Genomic DNA, 17,495 nt, shown 5'->3' with positions numbered 1-17,495 from the left:
AGAATCAAGTGCACATAGAGACATGAGAGTCATTCCTTGCCTCAAGGTATCTCTCCTGGTCACATGCAGTTAGTGGGAGCTTTGCTAAATGAGTGATGTGTGGAAGCACTTCTGGTTTCCTGATCTGGCATAACAGTACAATAAATAGTAGCAAAACAGCCTTTCCTTGATTACAGAGCTGATATGTGATCCAATGTGGTGAAATTGTGTCATAGTATAAATCTGACTGAATATTCCTGAATTTTGTCTTAGATTGGCTTAATTATTTGCAAGAAATGGCCAGATTTTGATGAGCTGTAAAGTACCAAGCACTTAAACATTTCTGGGTGTTGTGTAAAAGACTTGTTTTGGCTTCAAATTCCCGTATTTGTGTTCCTGAGATGATATAAAGTAGTCAAAAGATCCTACAGAAGAGGTAGCTAAATGTTCACCTTGTTAGAGATAAACCCTCACCCTCTGTCCACTTTCCACAGAGCAAGAGGTTTGAGATAAAAAACACACCAGGGTCTCACAGCTGCCTAGGTACCATTGTAAACCTGTGGTTCCACAGGTCTTTTTTTCAGTAGCACTGCAAACATAAGCATTTTATCCCACTTTTTAAAATTTCTGATGCTAGTTTCCAGCCCTCATAGAAAATCTCAGGTTTGCAGGCATAACTGATGGGACTGTGTGGTTGTGGGAATGAGTACCTAAGCATATCTATGAAGAAAGAAGAGGTGAAATTAAAAATAGGTCAAATTCAAAATTTCTGTTGCACTGGAGCTGCACAGGGTTGAGTTAGTATGTAGGAAAATGTACAGTTCAACTTTCTCTGTTTAAGTTAATTCTGCCTTGCAAATGAATTTCAAAACTTTACTGGAAATAAAATTCTTATCCAGGCATATAGTAGACTGGTTGAATAATACTAATCCCCATGTCATTCTCTGACATTATTGAACAATGGCTCTTTTGTCTGATACTAGGATATTTAAGGAAGCTCATATATTAAGAGAAATCTGTTGAAATCTATGATGAGAGCTACGTAACACAGGTCTTCAGCTTCACTAGCACCAGAACCTGCAGACTCCTAAGACCAACGTGAAGCGCAGACATTTGGTCTCTGACTTGTATAAGCTCATGGAAAAGCCTTGCCTTGGTTTTTCAAATTAAAATCTTCCCCTGCTTCCTAAGGAGACATCTGAAGGATGCATTTGAATGGAAACCTGGAAACATGTTTCAGCCCATCTCTCCTACATTGTGAAATCCAGCATTTACTAGGGTATTTGGCATCATTAGCAACTCTTTTATGTACACAAAGCCTTTGGAAATCAGTGCAGTACTAGTTTTAGTCCAAGACTTCAAAGCAAGACCATAGTGACATGCACGGGAAGCACACCCAAATATAAACAGTCATGGGTAAACACAGGAAAACACTTCAGTTTTCTAATATTCCACTGCATATGCAAGAACCGGCAGATATATTTATTATCTAATTGGGATGAGATAACATGGATGTTCCTGGGTCTACTTTAGCGGTAATTTCAAATTCAGCATGCATAGAAGCAGAAAAAGGTCACAAACTGCAACTTTCATTTTTTTGTCATGGAATAAAGATCTGCAGAACAGAACAGCAAGATCTACAATACCTCAAGATTACAAGCAGTGAAGGAATGCACTCACTGAAGCAGGCCTAAGGAAGCACAAACATTACATCTACCAGCAAAGCCTCTGCTTGCACAAGATACTTTCAACTCTGAAACTGCTGAGCTCGCTCCTGCCATCCTGATTGTGTATGACCCCTAAAGAGGATATACAGCTGCTTGGTCAGATAAACAGGGATCATTCTCTTTCTCCTTTTTTTTTCCGTGCAAATCTTTTCCCACTGAGTGGCTCTGACCACTGACATGAGTTTCCTGAATCCTCTGCTCTTCAGCAGAAGGGGGTCGTAGCTTGTGTATCGTTTCACAAATTCTGAGTAATTTCTGACCACCTTCTCTTGAGCTGGAAAGGAAGAGATTAGGAAGCTGGGCACTCTCTGCCTCTGAGGAATTTGGGGTAGGATTTACCTCTATAGAAATGCCTCCCAGTAATGCCACCATTAGTGGGGACCTCCAAAATTAAGGCATGGTTAAAAAACCAAACTACATGAATTTGGGTGAAAGTAGCAATGCTACTGGGATCAGCAGCACACAAAAATATACACACAGTCTATTTTTGCCGTGACAGGCACAGAGAGAAATGGATAATTTACTCATTGACCTGGTGCAGCTGGTCAGACTAGTAATGATTGCTTTGGAAAACAGCTCTCATTCCTGCCTTTTCTGCCACATGCAGGTTGTGCTCTCCTACACTAGAAGCCACCACAAAGAACTCTCCAAAGCAGTGGCAAGCAATATTGTGCCTCTTACACAACCTGGGTGGTTTAAGTATGAAAAGTGAGGAGCTGCTGGCACACTGCCGTGCTATCAGAGGAGAAAGTGGAGCTAAAGGATTTTCTGAAGGGCAAGGAGTTGTGTGGCAACACGCAGCACATGTGACCTGCTAACAGAAGCAATCAGTGGCACAGACATGCACCAGGCATGGGGACAAGAATGGAGAACAGGGACAAGAGCAGGAAGCCAGAACAGTCCTTGCAGCAGAAAAAGGGGAAAAAAATTACATTCATCAAGTACCTCTATAGATTTGTTTTGTGAGAATATGAAACAAAGGGAAATGCTTTGATGCTCAGCTTTCAGGATCACTAAAAGCATCCTGGGAATCACTGTAATTGTTATCCCCATGTTCCACTCAAACAATTAATGCTCTGCCTTTTCTTCACATTAGAAAGGAGTGGTTTGCTAGTTTTGTGGCAAAAAAGGAGGCATGTCAATACAAATGATGCACAAAAAAACCCGCAGCTGAAAGTCCAGTAGTGATTATTACTGTTAGGCACATTTTAAGGTTTTAGTTAAAAACAAGCATCATTGCAGTGACTCCTACCAAACTAGCAAAGTCCTTACCCTCATGAATGTGTGCATAAGTGCATGCATGTATGTCTGTCATGATTTAAGAAATGCATAAGTGATTTTAATAGTTTCCAAGGACATGACTATACTTCTGATTATGCCAGCATTGTACTGCTCATGACATCAGAGCAAAAGTGCAAGGGCAAAAAAAAAAAGGCTAAGAGGCCACAGCATGAAAATACCTTTCTTAATTAGCTAGTAGGGTCTCTACCCAAACAAAATTTTTAAAAAGAGAAAGGCTAGCAGGGACTTTTTGTGGTTGTTACTTTGAGAACAGTAATGCATGACTCAGCTTGAGAAATCAGAAGATTAATAACTTTGCTCTTAAGAAAAACTTGAAAAATGAGGTCAGATACAGTTTGAACTGGTTAAGATTCCCCAAGAGTAAAGTTACAAATACAAATAATCCCAAGACCAAATATATTATAAATTACCTATCGGGGAGCTAAAGGGCACATATTAAATGAAGATAATGAAAAACTGTAGTAAATACACAGCAGTAATTTATCATTTTTGTGGGCAGAGGGGAGTGGACCAGAAGGAGTGGGGACTCTATCTTTGCGTTGACCATGATTAGAGATACTCCATTAAAATATACTAATCTTCCTTATTCTAACAAGAAATGCCAGAATAAGACTCTACTCTGATGGTGATACCCATTCACTACAAGAATCTGTATCAAAGAAGAATACTTCCAATATTCTTTTGCTCTGTATCAAAACCAAACAGTCTGGTTTGTTAGCTCTACCCAGTTTGTTACAAGCTTGGGGAACCTAACAACAGATACACATTTGATGCAACATCTCTTCAGAAATTTTACGTAGGTGACTGTATCTAACAAAAGAAGATACAGGGATTATTTCCTTAATACTGTTATTCATCAACAATGGTAATTTAAAATGATAGTCCATGAACTTCCATTTTATTGCCTTTAATTTGTGAAATTGAGCTAAAATTAAGCCAAACTCTGAGTTTGTTTGGTAGTTGATGATAAATCTATTATCTTTCAAAATCAAACACCATATTATACTTATTTAGATCTACTTATACTTTTCTAAGTCATGAAAAAATATGCTTTTTGTTTACACTCACATCTATTTTATATAACTAGAACATTGGTGATGAAAAAAATTGTACAAGCCCTAGACATATTCAGAGAGCATATTTAGCATCCTTATTTTTGATAAAAATCTAATAAGTAATTATTTTACAGTGGTGAAGGATTACTGATCCTGGACTTTTTATATCTACATATTTTAAAGGATCCCTGGGGAGCAGGATTACTGCTCTTAATAGACCCAAAAGTATCATGTCTGTAATGTTCTAAGTGGAAGCCTGGAGCTATACTCAAATGAAGACACAACTGATCCCACCTTTCAAGCTGGAGATAAGGTGATAGTTCAAAAAACACAAGTGATGAAAGGGGAACGAAAATCACTTTCTTTGTAGTCTGAACAGGGTGGCAGGTAAGTTTTGTTTCAGGAGACAGTAAACAAAGGAAGGGCCTCCAGAAAAATGAGTGTGAGGAAGATAATGGTGCACATCCATCCCTGAGTCTCAACTAGACTTTGAAGTAGGACCGACAGAGCCCCTGCATTTCCCTAGGCACATTAGCTCCGGCAGAGAAACTGGAAAAAAACTAGTTGCCCTAACTTTAAAAAAAGTGCAGATACAAGGTGATCTTCAGAAGCAGTGCAATTCCTTCACAACAGTATCAAATGCAGGTCCACTTTTTTTTCCTTTAATATTTTCAAATGCCAGCATTTCAATGCCCAGATTGTATGTGTGTGCATGCAGTTATCAGGATGCAACACCACCATATTTAGACCTCAAGATCCACCTGTTACCAGCTTAAGATTCTTGCCTGAAAGGTATCAGAAGTCAGGAAGAAAAGATGCCAAACCCACTGGATCTTCAGTTTCCTACTTAAACACAAACATCCACAATAGTTTCCCAATATTTTACAGTCATCAGGATCTTGGGCAGGCAGACATGGGGAAATTCCTAAAACCCCTCCAGAGTGGCATATATGCAGCTGCAACCTCCTTTCATCATCTTGTCTCCCAAACCCGTGGTGATTCTGCCTTTTGAGGCACAGGCAGCCAGCCTCCAATTTTCTTCCTTCTCAGTTCAAGACTTGCACAGGTCAGTAAGGACCACTCCCAGCCTGGCTGCTCTGTGGTTATCCCTTGTGACCATGTCCTGTTTCCACCTCATCGAGTAACTAAACAAATAAACATGTTCACAGTGACACATGCTAAAAGTTCACCCTCTTGATTAAAGGAAGGAGAGGATCTGACATTATCGCCTAGTCTGGTATGGAAAGCTTCTAGAACAAGCTCTGGGTTTGTCTCACCCATTCTTTGAAAAGGGGATTTGTCTGTCTCAATCTGACTGAAGCAATTCCTAACTAACAACTCTGTGTGTGGCAGGACCAACATAAGGTGAAGTGGTTGCTAATGCATCCTTTGACCATGTGATGAAATAGGCAGATAAGACAAACTTCACCTCAGTAAGATTCTGCTACGTTTTTATCTGGATTTAAGAGCTTGTCAGGCTGATATAACCACCAGGCAGAAGAGCATGTGAAGAATATGACTGAAAGGTTATATATTCTTCAAACTGGCATGCCAATTCTCATAAGCATGGCTCTGGAGCTCTGAGGAAGCATTGAGAAAACCACCCAAAAAGACTGCTTCAGAGGCAGTGAAGTTCTGGACTCATATCTAAACCCAAACTTTGATAAAGTATTGATTTGGGTATTTTCTACCTGGCCTGGAGGCTGCTTCTGTCCCACAGTTTAAATGCACACCTAATTAAGGCAGTTGCAGTGTTACAGCCTGTGCCAGAATGCCAAGCTCTACCAGAGCCGCACACTGAGCATTTATAAAAGGGAGCAAGGCAAAAAGCACAGTGTAAGTATCCAGTTATTGGGGTGCCAAACAACTTTATATTAATTCCTTGTGCATGAACATCAAATGTTTTTAGGATCTGGCCAGTTATTTTCCAGTTTGTTACAGTGCCCAACTTGGTAAATGAAAAGTAATATGTCTTGGTCTAACACGTGCCTAATGAGAGAGGGAAAAAAGCTCACCATGACACTGCACAGTTTGAGAAAGAGGCATGAGGACCAAATATAATGACCAAACTAGGCAACAAAACCCAACCAGATGGAAGTCATTGGATAAACCTGGTATAAATAAGGCCAAAATCCTACAGAGAGATTCGCACTTGCTTAACTTAAAGCATGTAAGTTGTCTATTTGCTGCCATTGTTCCCTGGGTCTACTTGCAATCCTACAACCCCAAAGTACAAAAGTGTTTGTTGGCACAAGTGTAGGAATGAAATCAAATGCATGCAGAGAATGTGTCACAGGATTTGGTCTTGGCAGAGTCCTAAGGTAAGACAAATGAATGATTAGAAAAAAACTTCCATGAAAAAGAGCAAGGATATAGACAAAGATACACCAGCAGGATGAATACATTTTAGTAATGAAACAGACCAATATACAAGTAAGGTACAGGAAAAATTACATGCTGAATAGATAGCTGAACTTCCTCTTCTCCATAGTTACATATCTATTATCATGCTACTATCAAGTTAATTTATTTAGGCTGCCATTTCTATTTCCTTTGCTTAGTTGCACTATTCTGTTTGTTTAAAAATACTGCACTAAGTAATAAAAAGCTAAACCAACCTATACTGTCCCTTTCAACCATATTTATGTCTCTTCTACCTGGATTTGCACAGCTGTCATGTACTCAGTTGCTAATGACTGACAGATGAAACTCAAAAGATTTGCTATAAATGAGTATTCAACACCGGGGCTTGGAAAACCCTGTCTTAATTACTTGATGGACCTTTTACTCCTTGCAAAACGAAAAATAAATCAGTTGATAATAAATGAGTCTCTCAAAAATATGTTGTATTTGACCTGTTGTACAGTAGCGTAGACAAAGAGGAACTCTCCTGTCAAATGATGCCAGGTATTTTTCTTTAGTGTAAGTTTGAGAGAAATTGGCTGCTTGTTCCTGCAGCTCCTCTTGCTGGACAAGCAGCAGAGTTGCAGGGAAGAAAAGGAGAGAGCAGTTCCTCGCTCTCTGTGCTGGGAGCAATTGCCAAGACCAGTCATTTTCCCGAGCTGAGTGATTTCGTCAATTAGTAAAGGGAAAAGCCTGAAAATATCTGGAGCCATAAAATAGTGCAGTTATATACCACTAGTCCTTATGGAAGAAAAACTGTTGCCTTCTGGCTTGCATGCATGTTAGATACTCTCTGATGGCAAGAAAAAAATAGGGCAAAATGCACTGATAATTACAGTGATACACACACTGTCAGTACCAGTCCAGACACTTAGTTTCTCAGCACTCTGATTACTAATTGAAAAAACAACTCAAAAGTCAGCAGCCATATTACAGCTATTGACCGTGCAGTAAATGTTATCGTGATCCGTGGGACCGCAAATGTTGATGCTTTTACCCAGTCAGCACTTTGAATCTTGTTAAGTTTCAGTTCACAACCTGCATCTAGAAAAAACAGGATCTGAGAAGTTTGCCTCTCAGTTAACACCATGATTTCTGCTCTATTTGAGAAACAGCAGACCCATGGACCTTTTATTTTAACATTTAAATTCATTTTAATGGAATGGTGGTGAAAGTGCTGAGCTGCCAGTCCCGAAGACTGGCATGTACTATCTGCCCAGAGGAAAAAAGTATCCAAAAACTAGCCTTAGCTTTGACATAGGATATTACAAAATTTGCTTCAAATTAATTTTTTTTTGGTTTGGAAAAAGACAGATAAAGCTACTGATGCAGGAAATCTAAAACACTGCTGATAGCTCAGGTTTTCCTGTCTTACATGTCTTCCTGAGATGTTCAAATATGTAGAAACCCTTTTCATGCCTGCTAGTCCGAAGTCCTCACATAAGCACTCTTTCTTTGATAGAGCTTGCAATGCTTTCATTCTCCAGTGTCATCATGCTAGAGAGCATTATTTTCTTTACCAGGACACTGCTGGTGCATGACGAGTTTCTCTGCAGTTGGCAGTATCTTTCGGCCTATTTTTGCCTCCTTCTTCTTCACAGGTCTACAAAATCTAATTTAAATTCTAATTAAAATGGCTCCTTGACTGCTGTATAGCTGGGCATATTCATCCCACCAGAGGCACAGAAGAAAAGATATATAATGCTAACTATATAATTTTTTCTGCTGGTTTTGTTTTATTTATTAACCACTCAGCACTTTAATGTTTCCATGTATTAATGAGATTTAAATAGAAAGTGCACCTGTAAAACTGCAGGGGGAGGGTGCATTTTCCAAATTTGATGTTAAAATGTTTCATACACAGCAAGCTGAGGAATATTTAAGTGGAATGACTCTAAATAAGACCAAGCTCTAAGTACACTTTCATTAAAAGCCCCCAGTGAAAGGCATAACAGAAGTCATACACAAAGTATTTACTGAAAAAAATACCAGAGACTGACAATGCACACGGTTCCCAGCTGTATGCTCCCCTCTGAATGTCTGTCCCTCTCAGCTCTGCTGGTGGAAGAAAATATATGGGCATTTTCTATCATCTATGCAATACCTTCCATCTTCACTTGAACTGCCTTGCACAGCAGCTTAAGTTAAGCCATCAGACTTTGCACTGATATGGCCATGGAGTGTTCAGGTGACATTACACCAGCGATATCTGACACAGAGGTGATAAGAAATCCTAGGACAAGAGGTGTGGTGAAAAGGCATTATTAGCTCTAACCCATTTATCAAATGAACAAAGGTTCTAGGCTTAGGTTTACTTTTGTGATGGACAAATCACATGTCCATACCAACCATTGGTTATACAGAAGAGTGAGATAAATGGAGAAGCATGGGCCAGGAAAATGAGGCTGTAGGCCATTTCCCATTTGTTCTGGGCGCCAGTTAAGAAATACGGAACTTTGTCCAAAAGTCAGCCATCAACACGTTGAGTCAATGAAGTGGATGGGTAAGGACACCTCTGGTGCAGCAATGCATTCTCAGCCTAGCTTAGCACTTGAAAATACAGTGAGGACCTGCAGTGTCCTATGTGAATCCACAAACATCACATACATGAAAGCACCTTTATACTGTCACACGGGGGGTTACACGCAGGGATTCCCAGTGCCATCGTGCCGCATATTTCCCTGCTCACCAGACTTCCCTATAGGGCCAGAGTACGGCAAAACCCGCCCAGAAGCACGGCGAGGAGGCTCGAAGCGCCTCGGGCTGCTCGGGAAGGGAGAGGAACCCAGCAGAATGCCTGGGGGGAGTGCCGGGGTTGGGCCGGGAGGTGGCAATGCCGAGCCGGGCACCGGCGGCTGCGGCCCACGCGCATCTCTTACAGGGGTACGGCTCCCTGTCTGCACCCAAGCTCCTGACAGCTCCAGCGTGCCCGAGCGCTTGCGGGCTGATTTACTGCGTGCATTTTGGGATGCACTACGCTGCAGATGGTCACTTTTCCCCCAGCAGTCTGAATGAACCAATTAACAGAGAGCATCTGACTCCACAGCATCTCCTTAATGCCTGAGGAGTTTGCCGAACCTGCTAATGATGCTCTTTCATTCGATTGAGGGTGATATTTTTTCATAGCAATTGAAGAGATGCCAGTGGATCAGGAACCAGCAAAACCCCCCAGATTGGTATGAGGGGCTCAGAAAGGCTCTGATTAAATTAAGCTTAGCTAGAGAAAAGCTTAATCACTTTCACCATATTTAAACATTATGTTCCAAACACAGAAAAGTTGGACCTGCAATTTTCAATGTGGGACTGAATGAACACTAGCACCAGAAACCACATTAATTCAGTTACAGATGAAGTTTGAGCTCTGGACTTCATGGGTTGGCTCTAACTCTTTTAATCATGTGCTGTGTCTCCAGTCATGATTTCTTAACAATGAGCAAGATCTTACCAAAGTGTGGGCTTTTCTGTTCTCCAAGATCAGAGATGTCATTCATTCCTTTGATCCAACATGTTCAAAGAGTAGGGGATTATTATTTGACTCCAGGGCCTGGATTCCAGTGGGGAGAGATATAACACCAGAACATGGAGAATTTGGATATGTAGAATTAATGCAATCAGATAACTAAGAAGTCTGACGAAACAGTGCCAAATTGACAATGTCTTCTATTGAATTTATATACGTTTTGATGGTAAATTCAGTGTAATGTTACAGAATCTTATCATAATGTTCAATTTAAAAAATATTCTGGCAAAGTTCAGTTTGGGAATATTGTTTTTCCTCTGGAATTCTTCTCATGAAGAAATAGATGGCAGTATGTTTCAATTTACTTCAGTTTACTTCTATGCAGATATCAGGATGCAGTTGTGGTCTGAGTTCTGCAAGTTAAACTTGAAGAGTCTGAACACTGCCAGGAAGTAGCAGAAGCATAGGAAATTCAGCACCAGAATCAGATCAGGTTTTAACTACTACTAACTGTTCTCTTGGCTGAAATTATAACACAAATCACTACTAGAAATCTTTCATATGAGGAGAGTAGCCCCCTACCCCACAGATATCCTTTCCATACATTCTGGGAGCTTTCACATCATCAGGGGTTACTGCTAAGCCAAAGCAGCCAAGTGTCAGAACTGAAATCTGTAAAAACAGTACGAGATTTTTTGCTCTAAGTTCTGAATGGATCATTGGACTTTATGTTGTGAACTTGCAACACAAACTTGAGAGATTAAATCTGGAGGACTTTTTAGAAGTAACCCAATGCCTATTTAGAAGACAGCGTTCTGGTTCCTTATCGGAATATCACTGAAATTACCATTATTAATTGTTTCTCATTTTCACTGGTACATCTAAAGTAAAAATTTGCACTAATTAAGTGGTATGAATCTGCTGGGTGAATATCCTCAGGAAAAAGTAAAATACTCTTCATTTGTTCTAGAAACCCTTATTCGTTTTTTTAACTGCCAATCACCTGAACACATAAATTAAGAAAATATGCAATTCCACATAACAAAGACATTTTAAATTCAAGCTGGGTGAGCTAATGTGGTATTTTGCCTGCCCAGGGCTTGCTATGATCAATAATACACTGCTGAATCCAAGTGGGGTTGATTTGAATGAACAAGACAGGGATTTAATAAATTAGAAAAGAAAGATTAAATAATTGAGGACTCTTTCCGTAACTTAAATATAAGCCTATTGGAGCTCTTGTTTCAGAAAGGAAAAAAGTTCCTTAGACTTGAATCCTTTTATTTTCCTCTCACTGATACTTCTACACATCAAGGGAAATTCAGAAGCCCATAAAAACTGCTGTCAGGAAGAACAAAATCTTCAAATTGCCATATATCGAACAATCAGTGTTTCATTCACCTATATAAAAAGATGAAAACTCAGGGCCCTACAGTGCTTCTATGATGATTAACAATAACATAGAAGGTTTTAACAAGTGAAAGAACAGAAGAGCAACAACCCTCCCTGTCATTTTGCAAGTTAATGTTATGATATCCTTTGCCAGCATAACTGAAAGAGTGCTTCACAAATAATTTAATATATGTAAAGCTTTGGAAAAAGAACATGATGATAAATGGAAATACACTCTCAATCTTTTATTTTCTCTCTCTTTTTTTAGCATTTTTCTGTTAAGTTTCCTTACAGTATTTTGAATAGAACTGGTTTTTCTCCTATGAAAAGCAATACATCTAATTCCAACAGTCTCTACGGAAACTCATAATGTTTGAGAACAATTACTAAGTTGTGAAATGCTAATGTACACAGTGTTCTTTGGCTTGAACCAGACTAGCATACAGATGTGGAATCAGTGAAATTTTAAATGGAAGCCTGATGGCTGTTTTGATCTAGGACAGACAAGCACACTGCTCTTTCTGTTCAGGAAAGTTTTGCTTGGAAAGCTAATATGATCACACCAGTGCACAACAGCTTTCAGCATCTCTGGCTATTAATATTAATTAACCACTCAGAAAGTGCAACCTTATCACCAACATCCACTGAGTAATGCAAAAAAAGCAAACAAGCCATAAAATCACATGCAAGAAATATTCAGGCCAGTCCTCAATGAGAAGAGTAAGAGCTGCATAAATACTTTTATGCTAAAACCATGGGGAAGAAAATTGTCTTCTTATCTCCATGTTGGCCATCCCAATATTGAATTGATGTCTTTGTCCTGCATGGAAAGAACAAAAATGTATCATCAGCCTGTAAAACTGTTTTTCTGAGCTTGTGACTTGTATGTCTCTGTCTACTTTGACAGTGTGACCGCTTGCATGAGGCATATGCACAGTTCCTCGCTTGAGAGGCTATTATTAGATGCATGAAATTAGTTGGAAGGCTGTGTTTTCTAAAGCCTGCCCCATTTCTTAGAGTACTTAAACACTGCAGGATTCAGGCTAGGAAAGTGCCAGACTTTATAACAGGTCACGGCTGTTCTTCACTCCCTGAAAGAAACCAGGCTTAAAGTGAGGAACACAAAGAGAGGAAAGGATGGGCACTGAGAGGACACGCTCCAAGCCCTAGCAGTGTTCTATTACACAACATAAAGGCAACTTCAAAAGTCATTGGGGTGTGCAGGTTACCTGTTTTACAGACAAAAGGTCTAAAAAAAGCCACTAATCTCAGATGTATCAGAAGGCAAACAATGACAACCTGCTTCTAGTTTCAGGTTTTGTCCTGAGCAACATCAAACTTCAGCATAATACTGGAACACAAATGTGGTTCAAAACCACTGTTTCTCTTCTTTATCCTCCTGGCTTTGATAAATACTCTTATGTTGCCTCTGTTTGTTCAGTGAATTAAATTCTTTTAATCTTTGTTTGGGAGGACTGTCTCATTTCTGTTTGTTCAAGAACATGAAAATGCAACTGTGACTTGCCAGGACTAAGAATACACCTTTTCATTTTCTCATTTTGCTAGGTATTGGTGAGAACGCAATGGTCATACTAAAATCTTGTCAATTCATGTTACTAAGAGACTGTTTTGTCATTATTGCTGGAAAATTGTAACAAAGTACTCAAAAGGGAAAAATGGACAATTTCATGAAAACACACGTATCAAGTGAGTTGCAAATGGTAAAAAGCAATAAATAGGAGTACAGTGTATTTCTTATGGCTGTGGCTGCATAATAGATCAAGCAATCTCATTCGCAGGCAACGATCTGATGATGCATATGCACTGCCACAATAGCTGCATTGAAATTGCCCTGCTTAAAAAGCACTTTTCACAAATCTGCTTCACATAAAATACATTTGAGAGAGAATTGACTGATCTTGTGAATAGAGCTGAGTTAAGTCAATTTTGGGACTTAAAATGGTTGGCAGCATTCCAAGGAGAGCTACACTCATGGATTTCTCTGCAATATTCTTCTCTGAAGAGCAGTGTCAAAGATTTCTGAAACAGAAATCAGCTTCATCAGCAGAGAAAATTGCATACAGGCACTGTGATGAATGCTCTTAATCAGAAAGGTGTCTGTAACACACGTGTTTATCTTAAGTAGCAAAGTCAGCATGTTGACAGTCAATTGAGACTTAACTCTTGGTTACTATGTTACTTAGTTTCCAGCAGGGAGAGAAAGTACGAAAATCCTCACAAAGATGCTATTTTTCTGCCTGATCCTGTAAAATCTACTGGACTGCAATAACAACAATAACAACAACAGTAACAACAATAATAATAACAACATGTGCCTAGAGTATCGATCTCTGTCCTTTTAAGCTTTGCAGTTTTTATTTATAACACTGCCTAACACATATTACGAACTTTTAAGAGACACATGAAAATAGTCTGGGCTGAAAAGTGTGCTGTTAAATGATAGCGAGTCACAGGGACTACTGGAATGCAAGGCTTATCTGCTAAATCACCCCTGTTCTTACAGGGTACCCAGTATAAACAGGCAGAGCTGTAAGAGCTGTTTGATGCGGCAGACAGATACTCTCAGGTTTGTAAGAAAGGGGATGGAGCCTTATTTGTAGATGGAAGGAATTTGAAGTCTGGAATTCCCCTTCAGAAAATGGAGAAAAAATTAACCAAGCTCAAGAAGATTCTTGGGCGTATCACTGATTATGCTAACAAAAAAAATAAACACTGTAAAGTGGGTGCTTGTGGGCATTAGCAGCATGTGTCTTCACTTGGTTTAGACCACAGACACCTTAATGCCTCACTTAGAGTTTACCTTGGCCTTGACACGTGACTTAGAGAGCAGAGACAAGATCGGGGGGAGAGACATGGGCAGCAGTGAATCTGGATTTTGGGGAGCAGGCACAGATTTGTGGTCTCTATAACTGAAACTGCCATCATAGTAAGAGGGGTATCAACAACAGTGTGAAACGTCAGAGTAGGGAAGGGAACATGTACAACCCTACAACACCAGTCCTCCCACAGAACTGGATACTTACTATTTCCTTGTGAATGGAATGAAATTAATTTGGAACAATGGATACAATGAACTAAGGATCTCAAAACTGACAGGTGGTTATTACCTGGGCAGAGGCATGGGGCAAGAAAGCCTGATGCTGTATCACTAAACTCAGTAGGAATGTTTAAATTTAGCTCAGCGGATGCAAGCTGTGAGAGGAAAGGCTGATGGGGGTCCAGGAGCCTATCACCCAATCTGTCTTGGTGTCTAGTGTTACCTGTGCAGGGGTGCTGGAGAAGAACCCGTGAGAGGGTCTCATTTCTTCACATCTGCTGAAGTTGTCCTAGACATTCAGATTGTCTCTGAACCTAAGTTATAGAAGAAAGGAAGAAAACAGACAGCAGAAGTGTTGAGAACCACTTTAGACATGTTCCACAAAATATGTACTAATGAGGCGGGTTACAACTTAATTTTGTAACTGTAGGGATGTGAACAAATCTTTTGAGGCTTGAATTATTATGCATGTATAGCTTCAGGGCTTTCCATTCTGTAAAGGCATGCTTACCTATGTACAAGATGAAAATTAAAGGAGCTGTTCCATGTCACTAAAACCAGAATGTGTTGTCCCTGAAAGGTGAAAGAATGTCTTACGTCTTGCCAAACCGCATAGCTGCTGCTTTTTGGTGTGAAATTATCTGACTGTGCTTTACTACTCTGTACTGTATCTCCTTTATCTTCCTGGCAGACAACTCTGCAATTTTATTAGTATTTGCGTAAATGAACATTGTCTTGCACAAATGGTTTCTATGGAACGTATGCAGTACTTTTATTTTTCTTGGTAAACTATAAACATTGGCAACTGAGGTGACTTATATGTTATGACCTTACATTTGAGCTGTCAGTAGATTACACAGGGAAATATTTGTACTGGTAATTGCTCTCCTGTTCTTAAATCCCAGAAGTAATATCTTAAATAAATATATATATAAAATATAAAATATAAAACATAAAATAGAAAATATAATATATACTTTTATTAAGAGTATCTGAAAGGGGTTTTTTTTTGTATGAATATGTCAAAGTCTATATTTTCTAAACAATATTATTTTGATAATTGTCCACGTAAACCAACATGCCTGTCTGTCTATGAAAAGTGTTTATGAACATAAAATCATTCTTGAATCTTAATGTTAGCTGTAATGATTACTATATTAGCTAGAGGTCATAACCATGAGAAATGAGGAACTCAGCTTTGCATGTTCCTGGTAAATAAACAACAGAAATGCATTTACATAACCTACACTCTAATGAAAGCGTATATCTGAAGAGGAATGTTTTATTAATACCCTGGCTGCTGTGTTTTTACAAAATGTCAATAATAATAATAATATTTGAAGACTTGGAAAGCTAAGGTCATGAGTGACAAAACTGTTAATTACCGCTGCAATGATTTTTTACCTTGCTTCTGTGTGACTGAAAACTCCACTATTTTGCTCTGCTCCTTCTCTGATAGCCTCTGGCTAGAAATTTTGGCTCTGTTTCCTCTGTCTCTTACTCCTATTACCCCTGAAGCAGCTAATATTCCTCCACTCCCTTTTCAAGTTCCTACGTCTTATTAATAGCAACTATTCTGGTGCCTGATCTTCAGATTTCTTCCTGAGCTTTCTTTGTCATCAGCTTTCCCTTGTCCTCCACACTTCCAATTGCTAAAATAATGCTTTAGTTATCCTGCTGTTTTCTACCAGGGCATTTGCTAGTTTCAAGCCAATTCCTGTTGGTTGTTCTGTGCTATTCTGAGTTACAGTCCTCTCAGCTGTAAAATAAATGGTCAGAAGAGTGAATGAGGTAAATTGATAACATTCCATATCAAACCAGACTTGGGTTTTTTTCCTTATTATAAAGCCTAATATAAGATTTCTTGCAAGTGTAATGGGATTAAATAAAATCTCGGTTGTGGAGTACAAAACATATCTGGGCAACCTTTCCAGAGAACAGCTGATCATTCTGTAGCTATTAGCAACTTTTGGACTCATTTGGCCATTACCTTTAAAAATAAAACTAAATAATCTAGAAAAACTAAATGTAAAAAATGGGTTTTGAATGAACCCCTTGTATTTTTGACTGGATTTTCCAATCAACTAGAAATGCAAAGGAGGAAGATTTGTTTATCACCTGTACTTCCTCTGTCTGTCCTATGATCTCAGCTTACATGAGAGTCCAGGCAGCTGTTTGTGTATGCTTGAATGGCTGAAGTTGAAGATTTAAGGTTGAAGTCATTATACTGAATTCAGATTAATTTCTAACTCTAATGAAAGACACTGTGGTCTAGAACTTAAACCTTCCACTTCTGAGGCAGGAAAGCTGACCATAACCAAGATACTGATGAGCATTTCAGAAATTTACACTAAATGTAACACTTCAACAAGAAGGAAAGATGCAAAAGAAAAAAAGAATTTAAGGTAACATCTCATATGTTTTTCCCCACTATAGATGCTTAAGGGTTTTAAGTTTAACATGTGGTACAGTTTTAAACAATTAAATTTCTTAACATTTCTGCAACAAAATTATTTTCAGTTTCACTTAAATCACAGTTACTCACAAAGTGATTAAAAGGGACAAAAGTGGTGAAGTCTTTGTTCACTTACCAACTCTCAGTTATTATATAATAGGTCTGTTTACGCATTAATGTTGCAACCTCTGTTGTGTCAAATAAAAATGGCAACCTTTCTCACATATTTAATCTAGTCTGAAAAAGCTATCAAAACAGACACAGACACAAGAGCTATCAAAACACCACACAGGGCCACGTTCCATGGCCACCAATAATAGTGTGGTTCTAAATACAGACATGTCACACATGGCATCGTGGTATATATTGTTAATGACTTCTTACTTGCTTTAAGTAAATTATTTACTAGTCTTTCATTATGAAAAACTTCACAAGCCAGTAAACCCAAGTTCCTGCGGATTCAATGAGTAATCAAAACTTCTACATTGTAAAAGACGTGGATGATTTGAAACTCCTATGAAGCGATCTCCTACGCTTTGCTATACCACGTTAGCACCTGCCACTTTATTAGAAAAATCAAATATTTCATGTTCCTTGACTTTTTTGAGAAATACAGAGTTTCAGAAATCAGCATGGACAATATCAGCAGGTAGATGTTTGTGGG

This window comes from Coloeus monedula (genome assembly GCF_965178545.1).
Source record: "Coloeus monedula genome assembly, chromosome: 5".
NCBI lineage: Eukaryota > Metazoa > Chordata > Aves > Passeriformes > Corvidae > Coloeus > Coloeus monedula.
Note: the sequence above shows the minus strand (reverse complement) of the source record.